Source organism: Oratosquilla oratoria, chromosome 37, assembly GCF_046742065.1.
Source record: "Oratosquilla oratoria isolate Oo_2021 chromosome 37, ASM4674206v1, whole genome shotgun sequence".
NCBI classification, from domain to species: Eukaryota; Metazoa; Arthropoda; class Malacostraca; order Stomatopoda; family Squillidae; genus Oratosquilla; species Oratosquilla oratoria.
This window is the reverse complement of record NC_134813.1, coordinates 13,390,171-13,396,211: the sequence shown is the minus strand read 5'-3', so window position 1 is coordinate 13,396,211 and position 6,041 is coordinate 13,390,171.

Sequence of the window (6,041 nt, the reverse complement as noted above, 5' to 3'; positions counted from 1 at the left end):
GGCAGGGATGTGTTATGCTGTCTTGGTTCAATTTATACATGGATGGGGTGGTGCGAGAGGTGAATGCAAGGGTAGTGGGTCGGGGATTGGAGATGGTTGAAGAAGTCGTGAAGAAACCGATGCTTCAGCCATGCCAAGGCATGGTTCTACGGAAGCTGAGGCCGTAGATCGTGTTAAACCAACCTACATCCTAACACAAGACCTAACACCTCCTGCCATGTCGGTGACATCCGATCCTGCTGACAACTCGTCACGCCTCAAGACAAAAATCTCATTCCTCTTACCTCGTCATTAGGGGAGGGAATATTGTAGTGACACGTTAATACTTCCGTTTTCTATAGTATATTCAGTTTTCCCGCGTAATATGTTTCCGCAAATTTCGATGTCTTCTACTCTGCCAATGTTATTGTACATACATACATACATATATCAAGGCTTTTTCCCCCTTCCAAGGGAGGTAGCCAAAAATAGAAAGGCATAAAAACACTCCCACCCATTTCATCCCTAAATACACTCCACACCCCTCCCACCCTTCCTCTCATCTGAGCACCTCCTGGATGACGGGTCATCCCTGCACCCTGCCCACCGCCCTGGGTCAGAAGCAGTGTCGCAAGACACAGTACATCCACAGCAAGGCCGCTTCATTTAATCGGCGACCCCCCCTCTCCGTCCCCCTTTGCATATAAGGGGAGGACGGGGAGAAATCCCTTCGGGCTGCGTCAAAATTTACTCACACATACTACCTCACCCCCCACCCCCCCGCCCATTTCTCCTCATGCAGTCACAACATCATCCATATACAACCATTCTCCACTCACCTCTGTCTTCCGTCCTCTCCCTTCCTTCCTCAACAGACATTCCCCTCTTCCCCAAAGCCCCCTTCACCCCATCCATCCACCTCATCCTAGGACGTCCCCTCATGTTCACTCCCTCCACATCTGCCTTCCATACCTCTTTTACTAGTCTTTCTTCGCTCATTCTTTCCATGTGTCCAAACCATCCTAATATTCTTTCATCAACCCTATCTCCCAAATCCTTTTTCACCCCTGTTCTCCTCCTCACCTCCTCATTTCTCACTCTATCTAGCCTAGTAACCGCCACCATACTTCTCAGACACCTCATCTCAAACACATTCAAACTCCTTCTCTCTTCTTCTCTTATGTTCCACGTTTCTGCCCCATACAGTGCTGTTGGCACAATCACTCCTTCATACAGTCTCCTCTTCGCATCCATTCCCAAATGTCTATTTCTCATTACACTCTTTAAACCACCAAGGCATTTACTCGCTTCTCTCAATCTACATTCTACCTCCACCTTCACTCCATCTTTTCCTGCTACACTTGCACCCAAGTATCTAAAACTATCCACTTCCTCCAGTCGCTCTCCCTTAATGTTCACTTCCAGTCTACTGCCACTTTCACCCCTTGTACATCTCATCACCTTACTTTTACCCACATTTATCTTTAGCTCTCTTCTATCACATACTCTCCCAAACTCTGCCACCAGCTTCCTCAATCCCTCCTCTGACCCTGCCACAAGCGCAGTGTCGTCCGCAAACAACAGCTGGCTCACCTCCCACTTTTCTCCATTTTCTTTAACCATCTCCAATCCCTGACTCACTACCCTAGCATTCACCTCTCGCACCACCCCATCCATGTATAAGTTGAACAGCCAGGGCGACATAACGCATCCTTGACGAAGTCCCACCTTTACTTCAAACCACTCACTCTCTCCATTTCTAATCCTAACACATGCTCTACTACTCACATAAAAACTCTTGACAGCTCCCAAAAGTTTTCCTCCTATCCCATAAATCTGCATAACCTCCCACAGTGCCTTTCTGTCTACCCTATCATAAGCCTTTTTCAGATCCATAAAAGCCCAAAAAACATCCTTCCCCTTTCCTATAGCTTTCTCACATATCTGTCTTACCACAAAGATCTGATCTACACAACCTCTACCCGTCCTAAATCCACACTGTTCCTCACCAATTACTCCTTCTGTTCCTCTCCTAATTCTCTCAATTAAGATTCTCCCATAAGCCTTCCCTACTACACTCAACAGGCTAATCCCTCTGAAATTACTACATTCACACTTGTCCCCTTTTCCCTTGTAAAGAGGAACTATACAGGCACTACTCCAGTCCTCCGGTACTCTACCCTCTCTCCAGCAAACATTAAATAACCTCACCAACCAGTCCACCATCACTGAACCTCCCTTTTTCAGACATTCTGCATGACATCCATCCAGACCAGGTGCCTTACCTGCTTTCATCATCTTTACAACTGCCTTCACCTCATCCTTCCTTATTTCTCCTCCATTCTCCTCACTCATCACTCTCATTTTCTTCGTATTTCCCACTGCAGCTATCTTTCCTTCCCTATCCTCCTTCACATTCAGCAACTCCCTAAAATATTCTGCCCATCTTCCCCTCACTGCCATCTCTTCCATTATCAACTCTCCATCTGTACCTTTTACCTTTTCTTCCCTACTTGATTCGCCTCCTCTTCCTCTCTTAATTTCTTTCCAAAACATCTTTTTATTACTTTCAAAATTTTCTGTCATACTCCTACCCCATTTCACATCTGCTCTCCTCTTTGCCTCCTTTACCTTTTGCTTTACTTCTCTTTTCTTTTCTTTGTACGTCTCATATGACTCCCTCGTCCTCTTTTGTAACCAATCTGTGAATGCTCGCTTCTTCTCTTCTACAACCTTCTTTGTTTCCTCATCCCACCATTCACTACCTTTTCTTCTATTTCCCCCTGTCCTTCTTGTTCCACACACCATCCTTGCACACTTTAAGACTCCCTCCTTGAACCATCCCCATTCCTCCTCCACACCCATCTCTGCTCTATCCTTTACTCCCTCCCACTCCTCCTTCAGCTTCTTTTCGTACTCCTTCTCCTTTTCCTTTTCATTCAAGGAGTTCACTCTAAGAACCTCCCTACCTTTTGTCGCTTTCCTCCTTCTCCATCTATCCTCCACTCTCAGCTTACCTTCCACCAAAAAATGATCTGATATTCCCCCACCCTCTCCCCTTAGCACATGTACATCCTTAACTCTTCCTATCATAATCCTATTTACCACTACATAATCCATTAGCGCTCTATCTACCACCCTTCCCTCCACCACCCTCTCCCATGTGTACTTATGCTTGACTTTCTTCCGAAACACTGTATTTGCTATCATCAACTCTCTTTCTAGACACATTTCCACCATCAACTCTGCACTACGATTCTTTCCTGGAACTCCACACTTCCCAACCACTCCATCGATTGGACCATTTCCCACTCTAGCATTAAGGTCTCCCAGTACTATTACATTGACATTTCTTCCTAAACCCTCTATGCACTCATTTAAATCTATCCAAAAGGCCTCCCTTTCTTCCATGCTCTTCTCACTGCCCGGCCCATATGCACTAACAAAGACCCACATCTCCTTTCCCAGTTTCACCTTCATCCACATTATCCTTGAGGAAACCTCCTTCCACTCCACTACCCCTTTACCAATCTCCTCACTTACTAGAATAGCCACCCCTTCCCTCCCTCGCCCTCTCTTCACTCCTGATAACCTCCCACTTACACTCCCAAACATACACTCACCCTTCCCTTTCAACTTAGTTTCACTCAAAGCCAACACATCCAACTTTCTTCCCACAAACATACTACCTATCTCTTCCCTTTTACTCTCATCTGTACCACATCCACGCACATTAAAAGACCCAAACCTTAGGGTGCTGGCCCGAGGCCCTCCAGCACCCCTTATGCCTTTCCTTTTCGTTTTAGGAAATTGCCCCTTGGGGCTACAGGGAGAAGGATGCCTAGTCCCTCTCCCCGTCCCTTTCTTCTCGCCTCTTACGATCCAAGTGGGAAACTTGGTGGCAGTATTCTTTTCCCCCACCACAGGGAATTCCCCCAATCAGAAAGAGAATACTCAGAGAAATGGTACAGGACAGCAACAAGGGGTTGGGGGACAGCATAACGGAGGGACAGTCGTAGTATAAAAGTGTCATCATTTCTCTATGAACAGAATTTCTTCTATCATAGACAAAATGATGTGTGGCTCTGGTCCGTAGGGGCGCCCCATATAGACCCTAAAGTATCGACTGCATGCTACTTTGCCACAATAACAAGCAGCCAATACCCCAGACGGAATGTTATTGTAAAATTTGTATTTCATCATCATCCTCGAATTACTTCATATAGAAATATCTATTTTTATCATATCATATTATATTTTGTATAATAATCAAACCTATGTTTATACATAAATAAGACTATATTTGTATATGTAATCTTTCCATCGACATCCACACGAGTGTGTGTACTACGGTGTAATGACCTTCGCCAATAAATTTATCTTGCCAGATATTTCCGAGACATCAAATTTGGTCTCATTCACCCCTACAAAATCAAGTATAATTTTTCACTCAAATCCCACCCCGTCAAAAAGTAGATAGTAATAATAATAGTAATAATAATGATAATAGTAACAATAATAATAGTAGAAATAATAAGAGTGAAAATAGTGATAGTAATAGTGATAATAATAATAGTAAAAATAGTAATGGTAATAATGATAATAATGATGATGGTTGTCATAATAATAATGATAATAATAATATGATGATGAAGATGAAAAGAAACTTTATTACAAAGTTGGCAGATTCATAATTTTCCTCAGCCAGGACATAGCGATGGAATTTTTTATTTACGATTCTTCTGATAATATATAGAAATGTATAATTTGTAACAGCAAGCCATGCCCACCACCGTAAATTATTGGCTTGGCCACCACATTGAGAACCACTTAGCTAATTGATAAAACGTACTACTCGCTACCATTCGCAGTGTTCACACAAAGGCGATTAAAATTTGCTGGTAGGAACCAGAACGAAAACAGAAATATCATTGAAGATATGGAAGCAAGAAATGTTCAACTAAAAAAAATTCTGTTGCCTCTGGAAACCCAGTTTCAATAGAAGAAATGCAATCACCAAACATTTAACCTAAAAGGTTTACGGTATGAAAAAATATATAAAAATGTATATATATATATATATATATATATACATATATATATATATATGTATGTATAACTATAAAGTAATGTCGTAACACATTCGTAAAGATTCAACAGAAACCCACTGTGTTGGATAAGAAGAAATGAAATAAAATTAATTCCATATATTTCGATCACGTACTGTGATCCTCTTCAGTGGAATACTATTCCACTGAAGAGGATCACAGTCCGTGATCGAAATATATGGAATTAATTTTATTTCATTTCTTCTTATCCAACACAGTGGGTTTCTGTTGAATATATATATATACATATATATATATATATAACATAATATACATATATACTGTATAAGGTGGAAAAAGAGAGTCACGGGTCGCGTTCCGAGTTTATTCCTGACCGGTTTCGCTTGTAGCTTCTTCAGAGGAATCAGTTTCGTTTGTACCTTCTTCAGAGGAATGAAGAAGCTACAAGCGAAACCGGTCAGGAATCAACTCGGAACGAGACCCGTGACTCTTTTTCCACCTTTTTCAACTTGTCACAATGTCTCAACATATATATATATATATATATATATATATATATATATATATATATATATACATATAGTATATATACATATACATATAGTATATTGGTAGAAGAAATCGATGTTGCAAATATTTTCTTTAAAAGTCTACGGTCAGAGCAAACGGGGTTTCAATAGCCATGCAAGCATGCTGGTGGTTTACGAACATGTTCATCATTTTACTTTTGATCAACAGCTATTATCCTACTGGATGTGTGTGTGTGTGTGTGTGTGTGTGTGTGTGTGTGTGTGTGTGTGTGTGTGTGTGTGTGTGTGTGTGTGTGTGTGTGTGTGTGTGTGTGTATCTGTGCACACGTACGCATTTTTCGTAAATGTGTTGATTTGTGGCGCGTGTCTGTGTGTGTGAGACATTAGTGATTGTATATTCGTACACGAGACTGTATCTACCTATATGTATGTTTAATTTCACAACAATCACCCGCCCGCCCTC